General features: G+C 39.3%; 1 long non-coding RNA gene across 1 annotated transcript in view; it reads left to right on the forward strand.

The window, feature by feature from the left end:
- The first annotated feature begins 12,833 nt into the window (after nucleotides 1-12,833).
- The window catches only part of LOC129350051 (uncharacterized), a 107,178-nt gene continuing 92,762 nt past the window's right edge, over nucleotides 12,834-27,249 (forward strand). Inside the window, exon 1 of the long non-coding RNA XR_008603264.1 lies at nucleotides 12,834-13,239. This is a non-coding gene — a long non-coding RNA (uncharacterized LOC129350051). The remainder of the gene's footprint in view (nucleotides 13,240-27,249) is intronic.

The raw sequence follows: 27,249 nt of genomic DNA on the forward strand, positions 1-27,249 counted from the left end.
ATGATAACAATTTTAGAAAGGATAGGGTTTAAGATAAGGTGGCCAACATTACTCTGGTTCATTCTATCTGGCCACAACAGTTACTGTCGGCTTTATCCTATCTGTTGTTATTATTCATGTCTGGCACTGCTGCTACTATCTTACACAAGAATTGTCACTTATACAATATGCAAAACATTTCTACCTCACACTAATGTGAGGTAATGAAAAGAATTTGAAAGCTCAGTCATTTGACATTTCATTGTCATATAGGAAATGTGCTTGGTGAGTAAGAGAGTGTTGATATGCAGCAGTAGTCTCTGGTTTAGTGCAAACAGAAATTACTGTCACATGGCTCACATTCTGTATTAGCCACTCAGGCCATGCTGACATGTTGTAAGACACAGATTTCAAATGTACAGATTGCATAGTGTCGCACAACCACTCTGCACTTCTTCTCAGTCTTTGCTAATGAAATGATGGAACGGCCTGCAAAGAGGTCCTAGGCTAAAATAAGCAAAGGGCCCCTATGAAATCTACTATTCTTTCCAGTGTCTATGAGTCATAAATGATACCTATTTTATAGGCAACATACCTTTTACACACATTTAAGCCTATTAAATGCAGTGCATGCAGGCTACACATAGCAGCTTCATTATATTTTGCCTTGAGACCAAGAAACCAACCAGTATACTCATGTGCTTGACACATGCCATTACAGTGTTGGACTTGGGCTGCTGTGTTGGTCAGCATGCAGTCTTCAGAAAGTACAGTCTTGCCATCACACCTACTTCAAGCACGCAAGTGGTCAGAGTGTGGAGGTGAGAAGGAAGGCTTTGTTTGAATTTGTCTAGTTCTCTTGCTTTCAGTTATTCTAGGACTATCTGTAGTTTCACAGTGACTAAGAACACACAAAATGACTAAAACCAAATGCCAGATTAATTTAGTAATTCATTCCTGCATTTTTCCATCCATCCATCCATCCATCCATCCATCCATCCATCCATCCATCCATCCATCCATCCATCCATCCATCCATCCATCCTCCATCCATCCATCCATCCAGCCATCCACCCACCCATCCATTTATTCATTCAACCTTTATTCAGTCTTTATTTAGACTTTGAGGAATCATTGAAGGCAAGCCTTCATTTACAACAATGTAGAGAGTACAGTCTACAGAATAAAAGGCAACAATGCCAAATGACCACAGAGATCCAGATTGAGCACAATGAAACAATGAGACACAAAATGAGGGAAATGAAAACAAAACCATCACAACCTGGTATAGTGACAGACACAGACAGGCAGAAACTACATATTACATTTGAATTATTATACCTAATAGGAGATAACAAACATATCAAGCAAACATAATCATTGGTAACAAAACTGCAAGTGAAGCAATAGCCTTCTTGTATGTGAAGGACCTCCCAGCAATGCTCACTGATGTGTGGGCTGATATGAGCGAGGAAAAGATAGACATAAATCTTCACCTAAGGCCTCTTTAGTGACATCCGCTCAATTCCTAGATTATAACTTTGCGGAGGTTGTTTGCCAGTTTTTCCAACAGTACTACAGGAAAGCGTCTTGGTTGGTCTAAATTACAGCTTACATCCTGTTGTTCTATGACTCTCACAATCTGTTTGAAATTAGACCAACCACTTGTCACATTATCATAATGAACTTATCATCTGACAGTTCTCATGGCTTTGTTTGAGAGTTGGCATTTTATAGTAAGTCTTCTTATCTATCCCTAACTTAGGGGTATGGCACAGATGCAGCTGATGAAATTTCAAGACCTCTAAGGCATCTCTTCAGGTGACACAGTGCAGTGTATAGTCATTGTGTGGTATTGCACTGTCTCATAAATCACCTAGCCATTGACCTATGAAGCGCCTTTCATGGTCCGGTTTGCATCTGGGACTGCTGCTACAGAAACGTGAGACGACGGGCATGCGTTGAAGCTGCGCTCCCAGCTGCCGATGTTGAGATAAAGCTCAGTGACTGTGTGCGTCACTCTCTTGTCATGGTACTTTGAATACTATCAGCTCTCTTTCAAGCTTTCTTAAACACAGAGGGGCAGTTTGAGGAACCAGGGAGGGATCCGTCCAAAATATGCAGGCCAGATCCAGATACACATCGCTGGTCTGAGCCTTAGAGAATAAAAGGACAGCAGATGAGGGGAAAGGAATAAACTCTCCCTCATCTCTACATCTCTCTCCCACGTTGCCTGTTTTTAGTCTTCCTTTTTGTAACTCTTTCGATTCCCTAGTTACCCTGTGACTCTTCTGAATCTGCAATTGTCCATTATAATGTCTGATTCTATGTGAGTCACAAAGTGTGTTGCATTTATTATAGACCTGTAATAAATAATAGTTTTGATTACTGGACAATAGACTACATCTTTTCGGTTTACCAGTTTAGTCAGTTCAGTCAAAAATAGTGAACAGTTCAGAGTGGCCATGTAGTTTGGGGATCTCCAATCAGTCACCTGTCTCTACTATATCTATTTATTGTAAGTGAAGTGAAAAGTTGTTAAAAGTCCAAAATGTCCTATAGAATACTAAAAAGTTTGCATATTGTATGCTCCCAAAGCCCAATTTGACACAAAATGATTGTGGGCTTCAACCAAGAGTTCTAATATTTATGATGATACACAATAAAGATAAACAGCATTTAAGAAGTGGAAACTAACAATTTTTTTTTTGGTGTTGTTTGTTATTGTTATACTGTACATTTCAAAAGGGAGTTTCTTCTTCCCATTGTCACCTTAGGACTTGCTCTGGGGGTTCAAACATATGGGTTCTGTAAAGTATCTTGACACAGTTGTAACTGGCGATATATAAATAAAATTGAAGTGAATTGAACTGAATTACATTTTAAAGGTATCTCATTTATATTTTGTGTGTAAGCAGCACTGTAATGTAGCTGGGTGAGATGGAACTAATAACTGCTGTATGTGTTACTGAGTAGTTTAATCTATAAAACAAAATGTAGTCATATTTCATAAATTGAGTATTTGTTGAACATTTAGTCTGTAAAACAAATATGTCATAGAAATGTAATGTAAATAAGACATAATGGAAACTTTGAAATATAGGTATCTCAAAATTGTACATCATCGTTCAGTGGTACTTGATGTAAATGGACTTCCCACCACTTGTTCCACTTGATTTGGAGTCTTATACAATGTGGCAAACTGTTGCTACTACACAGATTGTGTAGCAAATGTTTTCTTGCAACATTGTAAGGCAGTTAGTGTCTACTTTTCCAGTCTGAACTTTATGTGACAGCTTCAGACACCTGTCTAAATGTTCTTACCTTAACGCTATGCAGATGTATGACATCAAGGCCTATCTTTTTGACATGTCTTCCTGTCTCTGCTTTTACCATAATGAGCCTGTGATATATTACATAGTAAACTCCATGACTGGTTACCTTGATGCTTCCCCTCGATGTATGACCTGGCTGTGTTTCCCATATGACCAAACCGTCTGGGAAACTCAAGCATCAAGACAGACAAGGAAATTGGACTTGGACTAAATGCCTTCCACTTCTCTCTGAAATCTGCAGCTTGTGGTCTCTAGAGGTTCACTGGTTCTCTCTCAGATATGATCCAGTTGCCATGAATGACCCCACCTTGCTTCCTGCAACGGCCCCTATCGTAGGAATGGCTACAGTTACATGCAAGCAAAACTCATGGGGCAGGGGCTTGGGGAGGTGGGATTGAAATAAAGGGTTCATGTGTGCTACATCTGAAAGCTTTAATTCCTCATAGGGAATCTCATAAGGGAGAAGGTCAGAGGTTGGGGAGTTTCCCCACTGTTTCTTGCTTTTGTTGTGGTCCCTCACTGCTGCTTTGGTGATTAAGAAAAGGTGCTTTGATGTACCATTAGATGAGCCTAGAAGTGACAGACTGATGGAGGGGGAGCATATCATTCTCAGGCAGCTGAGTGATGATGAAAGACAACAGCCCTTGTGTTGTCAACAGTCTCAGACCTACTGTAAAAACAACCTTTAGTATCTGAAGCGGTGACAATGGGGATTTGCTCGAGAGTGCACTTAAAACCATCTAAGTCAAGGTCCCAGATGACCACGGTTTATGTCATTCAGTCTTATGTACACCTGTACAGACATGCTATTTAACTGGTGTTGTTTGGGGAACATTTACATCTGAAGTATGTAGGTAGAAAAAATATCTTGAGGGCTCGTTTTGATTGATGTCTGAGAGAGATCAACCTGCAGTGACTAAACGAGTCCCTATTGGTAACTGATATGCATTCTCAAAGCAAACACAAGCCTCCTATCACATTACCTAAGCCCACATATGCTGTGTTGTGTGTTGCTAGGTTTTTTAAGGACAAAAACTGAGGACAAAAGATCTTTTATAGTGGCAAAACAGTTGCTTTGGAAAGCAAAGACATACTATTCTCCATAAAGCTTGGAGCCATAATGTAGGGACAGCTATTGAAACAGAGTAAACAGGACTGACACTAGAACATGACATGTAGGACATAGACATCTCTAAAGTGAATTAGCCAGACTGGGGCACTGTCTGGGACTTTATGTCATTTCCCAAGTGACTGTCTCAACTGCCTTAACTCTGTTTACCTCTTCTCTTGAGTGGCATACAGGCTGTCCAGTGAGAATGCAGGAGAGACATAGGAAGCTGGATGACCTATTTAACAAACTTAAGACCTTTGCTGGCAAGAGTCACTTCAAGTCACTCACCTGAGTGTCATCCCTGTGCGAAAGTGTCTTGATGCTAATTTTAGATCAATATCGCGTTTTCTTGAGCCTTGAAATTTGTATATACAAGAATTTAAAGATTAATATAGCAGAAACAGCTTTATTCTATGTAAAGATAGAATACGAGCAACAGTATCTGTAGCACAGAATGAAGTCACAGGGCCTCCTGTGTGTGTTGTGATCGAAGCCTCTCATTTCTCTGTTTTGCTGGCAGTCCAGCTGCCACGTTAGTACATGTTAGTGCACATTAGTGCACATGAGAATGTGAGTCTCTCCCTTTTAAATCTGAGTTTATAGACAGCCTAAGAGTGACCAACCACAGTTTGGCTTTAGGTGCCCAAAAAACAAGGAATTAAAACAAAAAAAATCACTGTCTTTCATTTCAAAGAAAGAAAAATCATTCAACCCTGGGAACACCCTCTCAGTGGTCAAACATTGTGATGGAACTGTATTCCTTTGGAGGTGTTTTTCAGCCCTGTTAAAGTAAACAGCAGCATGAGGAAAGAGGATGCCATTATGATTCTGGAGGAAAACATCAGAAAATTTTCAGAAAAACTTGGGTAATACTTGACCTTCCAACAAGACACTGATCTGAAACATACATCTAAACTTGTCAAGAAATTGCTAACAGGAAACAATATCAACATGTTGTAGTGGCCTGACCTAAATTTAGACAAGAATCTGTGGAGGGAACTGAAGGCCAGATACATTTCAAGGAAGCTTCCCAACCTCAAAGACCTGGAGATTGTCACAAATGTAAAATGTAAAAATTGCAACTGAAGTTGTGAAAACCTATGATCTTGAGCTAAATGTCTTACCTTCCTTTGTCACTTATTTATATCAGTCTTTGCTAGAAGAGCTACTGGACCAACAAAATTAATAAAAAATCACTATAATAATTTGGAGTATGAACTGTAGCTGTTAACATTTCTTATGAAGATTGTTTCATCAGTGGAAAATGATTTCAGTTACTCAGTTACTGATAGTAGGGTTTGTGAATTGTCTGGAGTAGCATCAGCCTTATCTCTGCAGAGCTACACAACAAAGGGTTTATCAGTATGTATCAGTAAGTGTTTTTGTGTCAATCACTTTAATGATATCGGTTATAGGAAACCTGACTGACAGTGAGAAAGCACGACAATAAGCAATTATTCCTTCTGCAGGTAAGCTGTGTTTCCTTCTAGTTTGGTTGTATCTATTAAAAGGTTGCAGCATATCTAAATGCAGTGTTACAGCTTTCAACTTCAATGCAGCTCCTTTCAGCTACATTACTGTACATGGCAAGGTTGAACCAATCCCAAACATATTGCAAAAACAAGACAAAAGTCCTATTATTAGTAGACTAGGATTACCTCGGGACTTCATTTGTGTTAAAAATTCCCCCAAGTTTGGAATTTACGTTTGGTAATAAGTTTAGGTTAGCATGCTGGTTCAGTGGTTAGCTCTAGAAGGATCTGTGTTCAAACCTGCCTGCAGAGCCTGTAGCTTGCATGTTCTCAGTGTGGGTTTTCTCCCAGGGCTCCATGTTCCTCCCTCAGTCCAAACACATATGTGGAAGGTTAATTGGTGATTTTAAATTTGCTGTAGGTGTTTGTGTGAGTGTGCATGGTTGTTTGACTCTACTTAGCCTTGTGATGAGCTGAAGATTTGTCTTGGATGTGTCCTGCCTGTTGTGTCAACAAAGATTGGCTCTAGCCCCCCTGACCCACTACAGGACTAAGCAGGTATTTATAATGGTTGGATGGATGGAGGGCAATTATGGGCATGGCAGATTCACAATCAATTAAGATTACAGACAGTCTCTATGATTATTACAAATTACCAGAGGTCCTCAGGTAATACTGGTGGACACTAACACTAGTCTTGTACAAGTAAGGCTAAAGAAAATCCAGACTTTCTGTTTTTGGCTAGATACCAACAGGGGTAAACCAGAAAGTATGCGTTTTAGTAATTTCAGTAAACTGAAATTTTAATGGAGTTGTTAAATGAGAAGAGTATACTGGGTGTCTTTTATTCTGCCTCATGGAAAGTGTTAGGTTACAGCATGCAATGACATGGAACTCAGTATAACTCATCAGGTAAAGATGAACCTCTGTGTTATACAAATATTTAGTTAATTGATAAATAGACTTGAAAGATTTCGAACTGTTGACAGCTTCCCCTTCACATAGAGAGCACATGAGACTTAGTGCCATAAACAGCAGCAAACGTACAAATCCTAATGAAGTTGATATAGCTAGAATTAGTAGTCATAACCTATTTTTACTTGATCTAGAAGCTTGAAGACATTTGGAATTGAAACAGAGAAAGGGTATATTTCCCCATACTTGTGAAGCTTGGTGTAAGATGCTTTGCTGAAGAATATTTTGCCAGTATTTATGGAATTAAAACATTATTTACACATCCAGTGTTTCCCAGCATGTCTAATGATCTGATGATTTCAAACAATGATCTTTCAGTTGCATGCCTGCACCTCTGGGATAAAACTTGCATCTTTAATGGAGAGTAAAAAAAGGCAAAATCCTCCATGTATGGAGTATGGTCCTGAGCCATTGAGGAATTCAATCTGGCACATCAGTGAATGAAATGGAAGCCTTCTGGCTACCCAGAAAGCTGCCCTGTATTACAACTACAAGTGTAATCACAGTAATCTGGCTGAATCCCATTATAGCACTACCAGAGTCTAGACAGCGTGATCTCTGTATCGCTCTAAACTGTCTGCTCATAATGATGTCAGTGAATACTTCACTATTATATTTCTCACACATATGCAAACCCAGTAGCTGCCTCCACTACCAGCTGACACAGCCATCTCCCATCCAGTAATCCAACTAAATCAAACTGTGTTGTAACCCAGCCTGATATCAGCCAGAGAGGACAAGGGATTTGTGGGCTTTCTAAAAATATAGCATAAGAGGTAAATGAATGGAATCCATCTCATTAAGCTGTATTATACATCTGTGTACGCGCATGCTTTGCATTCATTTAGCAACTCTGCTGTGTTTTTTCAACTTTCACCTTCCATCTCATATCAGTATGCCCTCTGGTTTTTCAACAAAGTAGAATGATTGTGCTTAATAGTCTGCTTTATGAGGCGGGACATGTTCCAGACAAACACGTGGATTAGAGAGCACAGGGACACATTGTAACTCGAGCACAGACAGATGAAAATGTTCTGGATTTCCTCTGCCAAGCTAAAGTTAAAACTGTCCCCATGAACAGGAGTTCACATGTCCTTGTGCGTTTTCACTAATGATGGTGATGTCACATTCAAACAATAAAATATGTAGGACTAGAGAAAGAAAAAACACTGACAATGTCCTCAGAAAGTTCAAATATCTGATGTGACTGAGTCCATATTAGGGATTCTACCATGTGGTTTTGTTGCTGCAGTTTTATTGTTTGCATCTTTGTCTGTCAGTCAACATGTTGGTCCTTAGGAAGATGTCTTAACAGCGACTGGCCAAATTACTACCAAACTGGGAATGTACAATCCTTGTCCTAATAATAATAGTAACATGGTGACCTTTAAAACACCATCAGGACAAAAAAGTCACCAGATACTTTGATGGACACAATGAAGGTTGGAGCTGCTGTGGATCAGACTTGTTCCAGAACATCCATTGTCGCCCTGTTGCCAGGTCGTTGTTTATCCCTCTTCAAACCGCCACTTCTGCCCATGAGCACACCACAAACCTTCTGCTCACAATATGATTTAAGTAGGGTAAGTCCAAGAGAAATAAACACTGTAGCCTGTTTCCTTCTCTGAGCCATGAATCTATTCCATACTATATGTTACATAATTCACATTACTGAAATGACATGCATTTTAGTTTGTTGTGTGACTGCACTAATGTGTTGCTCTGGAACAAATATGAGCAAGCTGTGCCTGAAATCACAAACCTTCCTTGCAGAGCCTTAACAATCTTAACAAACACATTATTGCATTGAAAATACATGGACAAATATATACTGAAAAATAGGAGGCTAAAGAGGCGAAAAGATGTTATTTCTGATAGCAGGCAGCAGATTAACAGTGAGTATATGGAGCTGAGTGCTGCTATAAGAAGGGTGAATGTATGCCCATGATTAAATGGACCACATATAAAATGATGTATGGAACATGTGTCTATAAAATTACTTCCATTCCTGCCTTAACTATAGGGAGGCTCCACAATGTGGCCTCATTCCAGGAAACTTAATTTGATGACCCTGTGGCTGGTACCAGTCTGATGCTATCTGAAAAAAAATCAATCATTCATCCAAAATAAACTTGAGTTATAGCTTGACTCTTCTCCTTTTCTGAACAGATATGCATGCTGTGTCTCATGCCATCTCTCTCTCAGGCTCTCTGATACTGTCGTGTTCATCATGATGACAGCTGTTAAACAGAAACACTGAACTTACAAAGGGATCATCTCACCCTTGAAGTAGAAATAAATGAATGTACCCATTTTTTTCTCATTTTCTGGATTTTTCTGCACAGACTGTGGCTGGGTGTGTTAGTATAACAGCTCAGAGTGACCTTAGAATTCACTCAGAACTCTTGTCCTGTTGGTTTTATTTTCTATTTCCTTCAAACTTGGTATACATGTCAGTTGTTGCTCAAGTTAAATGTTTCAATGTCTTCAGCTCAATTCTACGAGAGCAAACTCACATCTTTCCAAAAACTTCATATGGAATGAAGTAATGAAATTCTGAAATTCATTTTGCATTCAGTACTTACACATGCAAAGCACACAGCTTCTTTGCTCCTTCACATTGATTCTCTAAGTGTCTGGAACTTTACTGGAACACTATTCTTCCAATAGATATTACCTCATTTGGTGTTTTGGTGGTGGTTAATAGGTTTCAATTTTACATTAGGTGACTGTGAAGGCCATGGTCCAGGATTTACATTTTTAATTTTTGGTTTTTTTTTTTTACGTTTTGATCAAACCATTCAGTGACCTCTCGAGCTCTATAGATGGGAGCACTGTCATCCTGGAAGAGACCACTCCCATTAGGACAGAAATGCTTTATTACAGGATGCAGGTGATCATTTCCTTTACAGGGACCCTTCCCTCCAAAGGAACGAATGGATCCCAAGCATAGCAGCAAAATGGAGCTGGACATTAAAGGTTGGTCACAATCTCTCTGTTCCTCCATCAAAAAAATTGCTGTGTTTGAAATAACCATAGATACAGTAGTTATACTGTTGTGTAACTGTTAGTGGGAACTTTATTATATAAAAACTTTGCCATATAGTGTTTGTTACTCATTCTAGATTCCTCAATGCTTTCAGATTTTGCTTGCTCACTCTTCAAAGTTGTAAGCCCCTGCGAAACCTTCAGGCATTCTTAATTGAATCTTGAGCTTTTTGTTGTGGCATTTGCATTTCTGTATTATGGAGAAATCTGCTTCTTGGCACCCTTTGTGTCTCAGAAAGCCTTTTTACAAACATCTACTTTACTAATGCAAAGCCTACAAGTTAGTTTGAAAGGGTGCACTACTCCAACACAAAACAGCATGCTTTACTTACAGTCACATATATCCAATGCACATTCAGCAACGGTGGTGTATTTACGATGTCAGTGATCTATGCTTATTCCATTGATGTGCTGTGCTTACTCCTGCACTGTTCACCTCTGAAATAAGCCCTTTCTGCCACTGTTGCTGCTGTTAACCAGAGGGCACAAACTGCACCTCCACCCCAACATCTCTCTATGATGTCAAATTTATTATCGTCACTCCCCAATCTTTGCTGAACCAAGTCAGGTGTATCCTTGCAGGGAGTGACAAGGTCAGAGCCAAGACGCCAATAGCTACACATATTCTGCATACATATGATAATCTGTTCCACATGAAATGGCTGACTTAAGGCTAAATGATGGATTTAGACATTTCCCAATGATCCCTCCCTACATGCACATGTTGGCATTGCAGAGCACTAAAGTACCACTTGATTTGAAGAGCTAAGCAAGTCTGGAGGTCTGCCAAAAGGGAGCTCAGATTGCAGTGTTGACATTGCTCTTTCTCATCCTTCACCTGCTATCTATTAGCTCTGTGCTGGTGATACTGGGGCAACATAGCGTTGTTTCTCCACCAGTCATTTTTGCCCTGGGACTAGAGATTGGGTTGAAATTTAGCTTGTGGACCCTCCTAGTATCAATAGTGTCCAAGAAAATCCCACTTTCTACAAGAGTGGTTATTTAAGGAAAACTGAAGTGAAAGCGACTATCGACTATTAATTTCTTGATCTTCCCAGAGCCAATAACTCTAAATAAAATAAAATTTTTCATGTCAACCAAAATGAGAATAGGGTTAAACTTTGATCTCTTTCGGAGTGCAGCGTTTTTATCGACCAATGCATTCTGTGACTTTGTTCCAATCGTGTGAGAGGCCAGAAAGGTCTCTGTTGTGAAACAGTGCCCAGCTTATATCTCCTATAATGTGATTATTTGGCTTCTTGTTCCTTTGTGTCTCCCTGTAGTATCAATAACATGCGAATTATAAAGGCATTGTTCTGTGCTTTGGCCGTGATGCGACACATATTTCAGATTTCAATATACAGCAACTCCTCAGAGAGATGTGTCATGGTAGTATGTATTACTCCCCTGAGGAACAGCAGGTGTAAATTTTCACACAGACACACACACACACACACACACACGGAGATGCGCACACACACATGCACACACAGAGTCACACAGAATCACACATACACACTTACATGTATACATGGCTACATGCACAAACACACACTCCTTATAACTTTATCTTTTTCTCATTTTCTCTCCGTCTCTCAGGGGTTGGGGTTAAATGTGGTTCAGGTTTATCTAACTCTTAAAACAGCTTTGTAATGAGACACCTTACTCGAACAGGGCAGATTGAATTTTTTTTAATTACAATAATATTTTTCTTCATTGAAAACATTCAGCAGCAATGTGTATTTCCAGAAACTGTTGCTCACTTGCCGTAAATTATTACTACCGAGGCTGCTTTGTACTGAAGAAATACTTTTCATGCTAACAGTTGACAACATATTTTATGGATTAATCACAGTAACAGGATGCCTGTTTCTGGAAAGAATTCTAGCTGTGGATTTTTTTTTGTGTGCAATTCTTAAATATTTGAAACACTACAACAAAAGACATTTATCTTAGAGAGACAGAAATGCCAGAGATTAAGCTGCAGAAGACAATCTGAAACACACTCCAAATAGTTGAAGCCTCAAGAAAAGAGACAATCAGGCTTAAAGCTGCACAATTACTGTGGAGACTGGAAATTATGGCATATTAAACGCATGTACAAGATGGAAACCTCCGCCATATGCACAGTAAGAGAAGAGATAAGGACATCGTTCATATGTGGGAGAGAGATGAGGCTGAATCTCTCTGGACCACAAAGATTCTAAAAGTGTGGAATGGACACACAGGCTTGTGTGACATGCTGTTTCCCCTAATGTCAAACTAGTCAAAACTAGTCAAAGTAGAAAGCAGTCTATAGAAGGATAGATTAGTGCAAGTGCTATGCAAGCCAAGACAAAAAAAACCCTCTACTGTCCGTCCCTTAATACTTATTAAGCGATCATTGCAACCTGTCCTCATCATAACACACACAACTCTGCATGTGCCATGTGACCTATGTTACTTTGGAGTTATTACATTTTATTGGTTCTTTATAAATGTTTTGTTTGCATGCAATTGACAGACCTACAGTACATACACTGGACACACAAATATACAGCAAATAACAAATGCTATCTATTAGTTGGAAAACCTGGAATATCCATGTGCATATATGAGCACTGCACACAAATGACAGTGCAAGAAAATTATAGCTTACATAGTAATTCATGCATAGCATAGACCATGCTAATTCATATTTCAAACACCATACACAAAAGCACGTTAGGATCGTCAGCTTTCAAATTAGACGGAAAATCAACTTTCTGAATGGCCTGAATGTGAAGCAGATAGATTCCTAACTTGTTCGAAGTGCCTTGTTTCTGAGGTCCAGGTGGTTAAAGAATAATCCAGCCTTGTGAGGAGAGAGAGCGTGAGAGTCGTATGGCGTCTGGACAGCATCCTTGGGACTGGCGGCTCAGCACGGCAGGTCCAGACAGACCTAGAGAGGGGATTTGGTCACGCAGGAGTGGGAAACTGGGGCACACTGGGATCTGTGGTCCTTAGAGCGGAGTCCTGGGTTTTAGTGAATGAGCCAGTGCTGACCCAGTGCTACTTCTGTTATGTCCCATTGGTCCAGCTGCAACTGGTGGCATGCAGATATTGGGTTTCAGCTGTTGTGCAGGCACCTGTCAGTCAGTTACCACCTGCCTCTGCACTGGATTTTCTTCTGGACTGACTGTATGGCAGGTCTTTGGACTGTGCATGTTTGGAGGCTGGTTGCGTATACATGACAGATGCACCAGAATTCACGTGGATGATTTTTTAGGCATTCTTCAACTTCATCGGACTACAAGAAACATTGGAGCACCAGCAAGTGCATTTTGAAGACATACCTTGGGTGAGTGGCGTTCCCTTGACAACAGTATGTCTAGTGTATACAGTGCTTGTGTAATCAATCAGTTTAGTCAAAAACAGTGAACTCAACAAATCCTTGTGTGATCTAAACTCATGAAGTTGAATATCGAAAGTGTATCGTATTGCCAAACTATTTGCCTCTATTTGCTGTTACTAACTATGACCATAGCACTGTTTGTTCATGTAGTCACTGTCTTGGTACTACATTGGAATGAAAGGCCAGATCATCTCCTTTTAGGAGATATAAGCTGGTTACTGTTTCACAACTAGGACTTTTCTGGTTTCTCATGATAGGAAAATACACACAATGTGATGTTATTCAATATGAACACTTAACTGTCTATAAAAACTAACTTTTTTTCATACTAATGGGCACATTTCTCTTTAAATTTAGCATACTTCTCTGTTTTCCACTGGTGGCACAGCAGGTGCTGCATATACCTCCTTATTACCCAGCCTTAGCTGATTGCTTGTAATGCCTGAGTGCGTATGGCTGAAGGCGTGCGCTTGGTGTCAGTGGGAATGCCCTCTTAATGGGGGCAGCAATCAGGCAGCTGTCGCCATTGAGCCAAAGGAAAACACGCTGAAAACATGCAGCATGTCAAAGGCTCATTAAGGAGCGGAGCAGCGTTTATAACACTGCTGAGAGGAACAGTAAATCACTGTGCTCCCCTAGAGCGCTGAGTGGAACGAGTCCTGCCCTCTTAAATGCACTGGTCACCATTCTACATAAACCAGTGACTGTGTGTGTGTGTGTGTGTGTGTGGTAGCAGAAGCCCTATTCTTTCTTTTTTTTTTTTTGTACATTTAAAGGTCCTAAGAATAGGAAATTCACGATCAGTGGTTCAGAAATGTGAATGCAGTCCATGTAATGAAATATATATTAGTGAACGCTTACCTTTTATTTAAGACATTCAGTTAATTACTGTATTATACCCTATCTGACACCAAAGGATATGACCAGTCATAGTCAGTGGTTAATTCATTTCAGTTTTATTACAGACAGTAAAAAAGGACTCATAGGAATAGCTGAACATTATGGTCATATGCTTAGATGATAAAATCCATACTGCTCTTGTGTCTGTGCACTAAATATGAAGCTACAGTCAGTAGTCTGGCCAGGAGTTAGTTTAGCGTAGAAAAAGGCCTGAAAACAGGGAGAACTGTTAACTTTGTTGCAGGAAGTCACTATAGCTGGCCAAACAGAAAAAGCAACATAGCAATTTGTACAGCTACAACTTTTGGTTAGTTTGTGGAGATTTCCTCATCTTAATAATAGCAGGAAAGTGAGTAAGTGTATTTCCCAAATGTCAGACTATTCCCATTAAATCTGACTAACAAGGACTGTAATCAGTAATTATCTTAACAGCCTACCATGTGAGTGTGGTATTTCATCTTGACCCAGTGTCATTCCATCATGTTTTTTCTTTATTATCTGAAAAAAGGATATATGATTAATATTTAAGTAAGAGGAAATTACGTTGAAATACACACAAAATCATAATGCAAATCAACTGTGTAAATTATTCTGTAAAAAGTTTATTTAAGACTATCTTTGAGTTTTGATGACAGAAGAAATGCAAAAAGGACAAAAACATCTGTAAATGTGAATTCACTTTTAAATTAGACCACCTAAAGAGCTGGGCTCAAGATAAGAATGTAACAAAACCTCATCCTGGTTGTCAACAGTACCCCCCTCCTGGGCCTGTAGAGGTCCAGTCTGTGCATAATCTCATCCATCTGACTCTCTTCCACTGAATCTTTTATATGAATCATTACCGGAGGAACACATTGGATGTAGTTTAACCCAGAAAGCGTGAACACATCAGTTCTTTAGACATTGGTTCTTGATTAACTCTTCCAATTAGATAGCCATCAGCAGGGCTGGGGCCCTGATACAAACCAAATGGGATAGCAGACACACAGTCAGAGTGAATTGTGTCATTGTAAGGCTGATAATGGCCACCTTCTTACACACATTAAATGCAAGTCGGGGGGCCCTTGAGGCCCCTGGTGGCCTGTTTTTGCATGAGGTAAAATGCCTCCCATTCAATAGGGCATGGGCAGCACCGTTAAACATTTATGGAGCTTGTTTAAACAGCCGTTAACTGCAGATTAAGTGAGATCTGCGCTCCTGGCTTCGAAGAATCTGTCGCTCAGATACTGCACACATATACACACATACGCAAATACAAGCTTAGAAGCTAATGGGAACAAGTGTGCTCACATTCAAGGATGAAAATGCAAGAAAAGGCTACAGGCATCTACACGTACACACATAAAAACATGCAGACATCTAAAATATTAGATATTGTGTTTCAGGAATGTACTTTGCTGTGACTCTTGACATTTGCCAAATCAAGTCTTCGTAGGAGTAAGATGAATGCCACCTTTCATTCTTAGCTACATGGCTACCTCACTGCATTAAAGAATATTCCATAAGCAACAGCAGCACAGACCTGGGTGTGCCTGATGTAGCTGTAGAGAATGCTGTAAACCAGTTTACTGAAATATCAAGATTATTATTATTAAGTATTAACTGGTCCACTCACTCTGTGTCTCTGTGGGACATACTGCATGTCTGTTGCTTCTGACTGTTTAGGGCAAAACAAAATAAATGAAGAAATAAGGAATCGACTAACTTGAAAAATGAAAAAAAAAAGACAATTCAGCTTGATTATGTCTTGATTGTCTTGATTATGAAATCTGATGTTGACTGAAGTAGAACTAGAGTAGAGCTGAAGTTCAATACCACACATTTTTATTGAATTTAAATCTTCAGTAAAAGTATATTAAATCCAAATCATTTTGATTGAGTACAAATGCTCACTTCCAGACAGCACAGCTGAAGGTGATAAAGAAGTCAATGTTTGAACTGAGGAACTCTTTCCAGTCATCACAGGATAGCCCTCGAATGCACAGGTAGGCCACAGGTTAAAGATTTCTGAACATGTGAGAAACCCATGTTTTGCATATTTATTGAAGAATCTCGTGAAAAGAGTGACAGTTTTTTTCCTGGTTGGTTTTATTGCAAAAAGATCAGTTAGACATTTGTTTGTGACTGCGGGACAATCAAGACAAGTGTACTGGTGTCCTGGGACAGGCCAGTCTATTACCGTGTCCTGTTTTTACTTACCCTTTTCTGGCTAATCTGGCCTGCAAACCTCTGTCTGAGGGATGAGACCTGGCAAAAGGATGTGGCTATGACTGAGACAGTGACCAGACCCGATTAACTCTGCTGATCTTTCCCCACTGTCCTGTTGTCAATCCAGACAGAAACGTGACGTAAGGTTGAAGTTGTGCCTGGAGCTTGTTGCACGCTTGTCCTGACTAATATGGAGTTAGCCTCCTTTCACTGCTCTGTAATTAGCTGTGGAGGCAGGTTGGGAGATGGACTGTATGTGGAGAGGAAATGCCATGAGGTCATGAGGCCGGTGGTGGGTCACTGTCAGGGTCAGGGGCTTGTTAATGAGGCGAGGATGTTTTGACTGTGCTGATGAGATAGTTGGCCTGTGGAAAAACCTGGACGTGGTTGGAAATGGACTCAACAGAAGGGGGGGAAAGGGTTGCCAAATTGAAACTAACTAAAAGTCAAATAATATTAAAAATCAACTAAAAAGTTTTAATGACCATTTTCAACAGTTTCATTTCCGTCAAATTATTTATCTTAAGAGCATTGACAAAAACCAAACCTGCAGTTGCTGTTTTTATTTTCATTCTCTGTGTTTGAGATATGGTAATAAGCCTGCTCACACAGTTGAATTGGCAGCGCACACAGTTGGCCCGTTGTTGTTTTGGTGTTTTTTTGTGGGCCGGGGCCAGTGTGCCTGCCGAGGCGCTGGTGTGGACAGCTGGCCCGTCTGATCCCTCTAGTCTGCTCTTAAATTGGTTTTAGTGGCAGCACTAATAAAGCTGATTATCTGTGTGGCTCAAGGGCCCACTAACCCTGTGACACTCCTGGCAGCTGGTGGGACCAGAAGCTCGGACGCCATCCACATTGCAACAAAGAGGCATAATAATAAGTCATTACATCATCTTACAATGTTGTGATTCTCTAAAAAGAGGACAGTTCTGCCATAACCTGCTAGCATTTTGCAATAGATTGTGCTTTAGCTCGTCCAATTTATTAATTTAGTGAATTTGTTTTCTTTACTATAGCTGTATTGATTTTTAACTTTGACTTAACACATGAGACTTGTTTATAATTTTAGCAGTTTTTGGAGCTTACCATTGCCTTTTCCTCCTCCTCCTTCATCCACTCTTCTCGATTGCCAGCTAAGTCTCATCCCCACTGTTCCCCCCATCAGTTTTCCCTCTCTCCATCCTCCCTCCCTCCATTCCTCCTTCCCTCGCTCTTTATTTCTCCGCCTCTTTCTTATACAGTCGTCACTCTCTGGGCAGCTGCTTCTAAAGCCTCTGTGTTGCTTTTCCCCCACCAAACCCCCACTCCTCATCACCACCCATGTCAGCCCTGCACCTGCACCCTGCCTGCCTGCCTGTTCCCACTTTACCCACTCGTACGTCTCTGCTTGGCTTGTTTCATGTACACACTTAGACACAACTTGTGCATGGTGTATGTGTCCTTTGGCATGTACATTTCAGACCATCTATTAGTTTTCCCTTCTGGATGCCTATTTTCAGCATATTGGCGCTCCCTTGTCAACCCGTATGTGCTCTGACATATGTGCAGTCCTATTGTTGAACATGGAGGGACACGGAGGGGGTGTGTGTGCGCCTCTCTGGGACTAATTGTTTAATGTGTTAAATGTGCGCTAAATGAGCGTGTGAGATGTGGGGCACTGAGAGCAGGGCACTGGACTTTTTCCCCTGCAGCCAGAGAAAGCATCCAGAAAGAGATTATGGTGTCTTAGTATTCATATTGATTAGTGTGTGATGTTCTGTCGAGAGGGCATCCCGGGACAGGCAGCAGGCGGTGGGGTTATTTCAGTCAAATATGAGAATAATACCTGAAAGCAATATTCACATGGAACATTCAAAAACAACTCGATTACTGTGAAAATCCAGATTATGGTAATAGCTAGATTAAGGCTTTTACATGATTCACAGTAACCACAACAATAGTTCAGTTATTATCTGAGAGGACAAGCAAGAAATTGGATTGTTATGGGAAAACTAAGCCTTGAAATATGAACATCTAATACTTATATACCATACAATTTTAGTTTGTTAGACCATTCACATCAGTAAGTTTTTCAGCAAATGCCCTTTTCTGTGTACGATACAAACTGCATAGAGCGGAAATCTGAAAGGGACTTTACTCAAAAATACAAGTATCTTTGCAAGGCTTCCATACCTTTTACAAAATATACCAGTATTTCTCCATTATAGTACCGTTCATTTGGAATTACAAAAGTTACAGAATAAGAAAACTATGTAATTACAAATCAGAGGTTGATGTCGCTCTTATACTTTTTAAGTGTACTGTTGTGCAGTCAGCCCAAGTACCTTTAAGTACTGTCAAGATGAAGTCTCAAAAAGTTATTTGATTAAAGTTTGCTTAAAAAGGATTGTCTATCTCTGGATGTCATCTTCACTGCACTGTCAGCATTTCCAGTAACATCATATTAATGAAATTCTGACTACCTCAGACTGTGAGGTATGTAGTACTATTTTTGTGCTAATGATTCTCAAATACCTGCTTGATATCCACTATGTCCTAAATTTGCGTGACCCCTTCCTTTAATAATAAAACTTAGAAATGTAGAAAACAGAGTACATTAGCATCAGCTGTTCAAGTTACTTTACCAAATACAGCCTACAGTTTGCTAGCTGCCTGTGTCTTTGTAAAGCAAATCCATCTTCTGTCGATGACAGAATTTACTTTAATTTCCAAAGAACGACGAGATGAAGAAGAGGTAAAAGTGGTCTTGTGAGGTAATTGTACCTTGACCCTAAATATCCTGATCCACACTAATCATCCTAAGCACCAGCAGAGGCACTGAAGGAAACCTCAAAGTAAAGTTACTGTGTTTGGCCTTATAACAGGAGAAAGTTCTGCTGCTAGATCAGAAAACACCCCACATTCCTTCAAGACAGCAAATGCTCTCTTTTTTGTACTCTCCGCCTTGAAATTAAATCTGGTTTGCTTTGAAGGCTTCCAAGGACACCTGGTCCATATTCGTGCTTTTCTTAAAGAAGTCCAAACCAAACTTACTTCGAACAATCAGATAGCGCACTAGATAGCGTTTTGCTCTGCACACTTAATGCAACCAAGTTGACGCCACTTTTTTCAGTTTTCATTTTTTTTGTGTGTGTATAGATAAGATAAGATAAAGTTCTTTATTTCTCCCCACTCCAGGGGAAATTTACATTGTTACAGCAGCTTTATTTACAATATATACAAGGGTGGCAAAATTTTTTAACAGAAAAAATAAAAATAAAAATAAAGTTTAAAAGTGCAGAGATGTGCAGTGCAAGAATGTCAGTGCATGTATTTCTTCTTAGTGTTTACTACATGTTTAGTTTCTTCTGTATTCCTATCATGTATTTTGTTTACTGTGTCTATAGCTTTGTGACTTGAACATATATCACATATACTGCTTTTGCACATTTTGTCATTGAAAATGATCCAATAGCTGCTATCACACGGGCACAAATACCATCATCAGTAAGTCCCTGGTTTTAATCTCATGTGGCACAACATTTACATTACCAAGTTCTATTTCTCTACATTTCCAGTCTCTCTTCACTGTCTGTCTAATGCAAATATATGTACATGAGAAAGCAGGCAGAACTGTGCTTCTGTCCATAGCAATTCAGGCTGCCCCTAAAAGTGAAACTTTTTTTTTTATTATGGCATTTTATCTGAGTGTCAATATGCACTGAGATTATCTGACTAAAACCAGATGCATCCAAAGACACAGTCAAGAATGAATAATGAACACATTGCATATAAGATGAAAAAACAACAACTCAAAAACTCCAAAACTGAAAATCATTGACATATACACACACTTACATTTCTTTCTCTTCATTGTCTGATGTGTCCTGATGTGACCCTCCTGGCTTTTTGTAATGACTGCAGCAAGTAATCAGACTCTCTCAAAACCACTCCTCAAACATTCAAATTCACAACATTTTGATCCCAGCACAGCATTGGTGATAAAGTCTTAATCAGTCCAATCATTATATTTTTGAACAAATGTCAGTCTGTAACCATTAGAGGTTAGAGATCATGGAAACCATTTTCTAAGCTTTTCAAAATGATCAATAAAAATATATGGATTAATAACTCCATTTTGGTAACAACAGAGAATGTGTGATCCTTTTATAGCCCTGCTTGTATGGCTTACACCCCTGGGAGGAGTGTTTAGCTGGTGAATGGGTGTCTTTGAGTCACTACCCCTACTCCCATGAGCATTGCCATTTCTCTGGTTTCGCTCGCTGAGAGCAGCTCGTTTGAATTGGCTGGGGGCCCGGGGCTTCCTATAGGCCCTAAACTCAACAAAGCTTTTATGACACCGGCGGTTTCAGTCACTCCAGACGAGAAAGAAGGGGGATTATCAGAGAATCTTTCTGGAGCAGGAGTGATCTGTAAACAGAGAAAGGCTTTTTTGTGTTTCTTTCAGTGACAGATCTACTTGAAATCATATCTGTCTATTTATCTATCTAACAGGGAAATCAGAGGATGTATCTGTGGATGCAGACTTGATTTCAAAATATACATGAAGAAAATATAGTTCCAATTTGTATTTTTAACTTGCTCATTGCAGTCCCATAGTTCACTCACACAGGTATTTGATTCTTATCTTCCTGAGCCAGTTCAGCTGGGACAGCTTACACTTTTATTAGTCTATATAATATAGACAGTATGTTGATCTCAGCAAACTGACAAAAACCTGGAAAGGTGTGCATGACAGGAACATCTGGAAAATAAACACTTTTTTAACCATTTACTGCTATTGTGTTTAAATCATTCCAGTGGATCGGCAAGTCAACTGCATTTCCTCTTTATTTGTAGGTGCCCTTCACTGGCATGAACTTGACATGAAAGATCACTTTAAGACAGTCTGAACACTTCAGAAATTTTTAAAAAAAAAGAAAGAAGTACACAATCAACACATATAACCACTGTGCGATCCCTCTATAAGGGTGACAGTAATGGACACTGCAGCCTAGTTGGGGCTGTACTGGTAATATGGCATGCAACTGGACCTGTGCACATAGATGGTTTCTTCCCCTCCAAGAGAAAGAGGACCCCCCTACACAAGGAAATGACTTAAAAAGGCTTGGAGACTTCTGAACATTTTAGAAGTAAACAAAAAAGTGGCAGGCAGCCGCACTGTAATTGCCTGGTTCCTTTGACCGTTGCCTGGACTTTAAACTGGAATGTGTCAGTAGGGAAGCAGTGTGTTGAACTTGGCCTGGCTGCAGGGTCTACATGACACTCCACTTGGGGCAATTGTAGGTTGATGACAAGACTGATATCTTCAGAGATGTCCAAGACATGCTTAGCTACACAATACTATGAACAAAAACACCGAAAGATTTGATTCCTGTTTCCACTTTGACATAACAAAATTTCTATATGTGTGATATATATTTAAGATTAATCTTTAGGTAAAGTGGATTTACCCTTTGGATATCAATTCATATACCTCATAGGTGAATTGTGCTTGAAATATGTATGTATTGTATGATTTGACCTTTTGAATTTACATCAGACTTACTGTAGCAGCCTGCATGCAGCCGTGCATCTTCTTCACATTCATTAGGACTTAATTACACTCTATAGAGCACACACTGGATGATAGTTGTTGCTGTTCTGTTACTTTTCTATTTCATGGAAGTTCACTTGGAGGGCTCTGTTTAATATATGCTAAAGAAATACCCCTTTTAAACTGAGGTTCCACAAAGTGATTTACAGTGTGTGTCTTATTCACCTATTCATACACACACACACACACTCACTGACCATAGGGAGAAATCAAGAACACCTCAAGTGAGGATCAGACCTTATGATTAGTGGACAACCCACTGTACCACCTAAGCCGCATGCATGCACGTGCACTATTGCACTTGTAGCTTAGCGTCTGTGCAGACACAAATGTTCGCCTGTACATAGGCGTCTGTGGAGGGGTACACACAGACTCTCAAGGACTTGGAGATTTATGTCACACTGAACACTATTGTTCAAATTATTAATGAACTTGTCACTGTGTAGATATGTTAATATGTAAATATTTTAATATCTATGTAATTATATGTTAAGATTACATCACAAGAAAGAGCAGAAGTGGAACTTTTTAATCGTGCATATTTGTACATACTGAAATTTTAATGCCAGAAAGACAAATTGAACTTCTGTAAAGTGACCAAACTCGCTGTGTATCTAAATAAACTGCAAAAATCTTATTTTTCTGGGCAACAATAGGTAATCCAGTTTTGACAACACAAAGAGCAGTGACTACTCCGGGATTCTTCTGGATGTCAGAGCTCATCCCCCTGTCTCTAAGGCTGAGGCCAGGCACCCAATGGAGGAAACTCATTTTGACTGCTTGCATCTGTGATCTCATTCTTTTGGTCACTAAGCAGAACTCATCACAATATGTGAGGCTTGGAACATAGAACAACTGAGAAAATGGGAGCTTTGCCTTCCAGGCTCAGCTCCCTCTCCCTTCTTTGATTTGGTGTGTCCTCATCACTGCTTACGCTGCACTTAACCATCTGTCCATCTCATAGAACTAAGATCCCAGGATACTTGAACTCTCTTTCGCTTGGGGAGGCCACTCACCTCAACCCAAGAGAGACTTTGCCAAGGTTGCCTCTTGCCTCAGATCTTGTTTGTGATATTCATTGACAAGATATCAAGCCCAGCTGGGGTGAGGAAGGTGTCCGGTATGGAAACCTCAAACTCAATCATTTTCAGTAATTAGAGGTGCAGGATGATCCCTTATTTGCCTCGTGGATTATTCTACCTGTAGTTACAATGTCTGGATTGTGGCAGGTAATAAGGTATTCAATAGGTTACCTAATGTCACTGCCCAAAAGATAAAAGGGAAGCAAAATTAAATGCAAAATCAGTGTAGAATAAGTTAGTAACTGAATCTACTGCAGAGTGAGGACAAAACTCGAAGGATTTAGAGAGGAGGCTGTGTGAGTCCACGCAGTAAATTGTAGCACAGATCTCACATTTTACCAATGCCTGTGTAACAGTTGAATAAATATTTATGTGCTGTATATAGAAATTACATAATAGTGAAAATAAAAGCCTTGAAACATGAAACATACCACAGGGGTTTTATTTGTCAAGCAACACATCATAAAACCTTGGACGCTACTGAAATAAATGTGGCATGCAAATACAGGCTGTTTCTGGTATTCCAGATATATACACTGTCTATATTTGTTACAGTAATCTCCTGAATACCTCTGTAGCACTTTGTTGTATCTTGTGTACCTCATGAGAATATATTTAGATTATATCTCTTCTCATAATATTACCTCTGAAGCTGACCATGTTGCCAAAGAATGTGTTTCAGTTTACAAGTTTCATCACTTAGAAATGATGGCTCATGTAAACGCGTAGGCATTCTTTGGCAACATGACCAGAGTGAGATTTGAGATGATGAAGAGAGATGTGAAACTATTTTTTTTCAAGTCCGACTAATCCAAGTTGAGATGAATAACATAAGGGGTCTGACCATAGCCAAACAGTTCTTTGCATTTAACTGTGGTACAAGCAGTGAAGCTGTATAGTTAGCCATAGTGCTTTTATCTTTTCTTAAACATCTTCTTTCTTTTTCAGCCTCTTCTGCAGCTCCCAAAACCATGTTTTAAAATAATTCTGAAATTTGACATATTGGAATTGGAAGCAGTATCCTGATTATTTTTGCCAAGCTTAATGTCACTGGCACCAATATATTAAAGTCAGAGAAGCTTTGATGTCAGAACTGTTTTACCATATGTTTGATTTTCAAAATTAAGGTACCATTAAATTCACAATTTCAATGCATTCTATGATGTCATTTTCCACTATGTTGGATTGTCTTCTATATTGAACGCAATTAAAAAAGTTTATACACTTTTTACACATCACATTATTTTTAGTCTTTACCAAAACTGAGACAGAAGACACAAAATAAATCATATGGATTTTATTAGATTTTTTTTATTTTTAAAAGCATTTGTCCCTGTCAATAAAAACAGCAAGTAAGACTATATCTCAGTAATGCTTTGATTTATCAAATTCAAACTTGCTATGTGGGCTGGAGACTGCATTGTAAGGAAGCACAAATAGTTTGACCCCTGGGGGGCAAAACAATAAGCAAAAATGCAATTTGCTTAACAACTGTTGGTTTATTTGACTCCTCAAATCATTTCCATGTCTGATAATACTGTGTGAGGTCCCAAGGCTGAGGCACATCAACTTCTTGTCTTGTAAAAAATTATTTCTTCTATTGTCGCATCGTATTTTAAAGTTTTCACAGGCTACAATATTTCCGATGTATTTTAAATCTTCAAAACTATTTTTCTTTTGCAGTTAATCAAAACTGACTGTGTGGATAATCAGGATTTAGGACAATATATTAGGAACTGTTTTATGTATTGACACCAAGCTTAAGCTATGAATTCAGCATATCTTCTTGAGGTTGTCCAGAAAACATTGCATAATTTCACCACTAGGGGTGCTGCAATAAGAAAACAATACACCAATCAGCCACAACATTATGACCACTGACAAGTTAAGTGAATACCATTGATCATCGTTTTACAATATTCTGCTGTGAAACCTTGAGTCCTGACATTCATGTGGATGTTTGACATGTACCACCTGCCTAAACATTGCAGGTCAAGCAACCCCCAACCCCAATCTCACATGAGTCTAACGCAACAAGAGGTTTCTGTGTTAATCAGTAGTCTGTCTACAATGCCGACATAGCTACTCACATGTCTTGCATACTGTTATGATCCAACCTCTAGGGGTTGGCTGGATGCAACAAAATAACCAGAATGTTATTGCTTCAGGTGAAAGGATTTATTGCTTAGTGGCAAATGGAACATAAAAATGTTAACAAAGAACACAAAACTGGTGGATGTTGCCAAATCAAAGAACAGAATATAACAAAATGAGGGCTAACAGAGTTTGTAACTAAGCTAAACACAAACAAAACAACTAAACTCCCTAGCCAAAGTTAAATACAGGAACAACACCCACCACGAGTAACAAAAACTAATACAAAGAGTGCAAAAACGAACTAAACAAAACTGGTGCCTCACACTCACATACTGATTTCACAATTCACGAAGACCGTAAATACAAAAACAGCTCCTTCACTAGGTTGGCGGACTGCTAACTGGAGCCTCAGTCTCCACAAAGACACCAAATTATCAGCTGCCAACAGGAGCTCAAAGTGTCTGTAGTACCCAACAAACAAACAAATACAAACAAGAAATCACTCACAGAGGCACCAGGGCGGACTGGTCACAGATACCAGCCACACAGACTAAGAGCTTAGCTGCAGGTATATACTCTGCAGGTGTGGTGATGGCTGTGTCTGGTTGGTTAGAGGTAGAGGGGAGCTGGAAGGTGGCCCAATCAGGAAGGTCGGGAGGCGGGGAGAACAAGGTTGCAGTGCAGGTCATCAACTCTGGAGTCATCAGTTGGAATGGCTGGCAGCTGGGGTTCCGGAGAGGCTCTGAAACCAGCCACAGCTGAAGCCACATGAGTAATCTCCCCACACAAAGGCCTAACAGAAAACCACCCCAGAAACCAGACAGCACACAGATACCTGTGGCCTTAACATATACTATATACATGCAGCTACAAATATTGTGTACTGGGCTCAACATGCAGATGACATATACTCAACACATGAACACCTCCTGAGTAGAAAAACAGATCCTGAAATGAAAATTTGGCTTTCTTGTAGACTATTTTTTGCATCAGACAGTCTGCTCTTAGGCTAAATTCACTGGGCTAGACAGTTCCTGACAAATTCACGGAAAATGTTCTCACAGTGAATGTTTTTTAAAATTCTCATTAGCCTCACATTGTCAAAGAAAAAGGAATATTTTAAAAACATGTCATCTTTGTCTCCTAGACATACCTGAGGTCCATTTAACATCAATATGAATTTGAGATAAGATGATCATTTTGATCATGATCAGCTCCAGTGAAACAGCATTCCTATTATCTCCACAAAATTTCAATTTAAAATCTTAAAATGCTGTTTTTCTCTTATTGCACTCATCTTCATTTGTCGGAAATAACAAGAATATCCGAAAGACAACATGAATGTGAGAAACTTGTCAAAATTCCAGTAATCTCAAACTAAAAAGAAAATTTATGTTTAATGAGACACAGAAAATATTGTGTGCTGCAGCAGCATTGTCACTTGGGAAGACCACAACCATTTTTCTGACCTTAGAGAGCTCTTTCGACATGGCATGACTCCACACACTACAATAGCAGAGCCTAAATGTCCATTTATCTAGTCATAAAATATATTGCTTTAACATGTTGGAGGATCATAGTTTGCATGATCTGTTTTTATTTAAATAGTGAAAAATATTATGTTAATAAATAATTTATTTTTTCACAAGTACTTCAAATACCCTGGTACAACAGCATCAGGTCTCAGGAGAGGGACATATACTGATTATGATGATGACACAGTCCTACTAAGTTGAAGTCACCAACAAGTCAGTTTTGTTGCAACATACTACACATGCATAATGACCACAAAATCATGGTACAACCTCTGACATCACTGTAATGTAATGTTATAATGCATGAAGCACTAAAACTAGAAAATTATTGGATTAGTTCCATATGAAACTGATAAATAAATATATGATAAATATCTTATCATCTATAATTGTATTACTATGTGCATGGAGAGTGGGAGAAGAACAGCTCATCTGACCAGTGTTAACTACCTTAATATGCTAACTAGCTACATATAAATATGTAAATAATATATATAATATACATAATTTAAAAATGTAATAGTGAGTACACCACAGTTTG

Source organism: Amphiprion ocellaris, chromosome 11 (assembly GCF_022539595.1).
Source record: "Amphiprion ocellaris isolate individual 3 ecotype Okinawa chromosome 11, ASM2253959v1, whole genome shotgun sequence".
In the NCBI taxonomy this organism is placed as follows: domain Eukaryota; kingdom Metazoa; phylum Chordata; class Actinopteri; family Pomacentridae; genus Amphiprion; species Amphiprion ocellaris.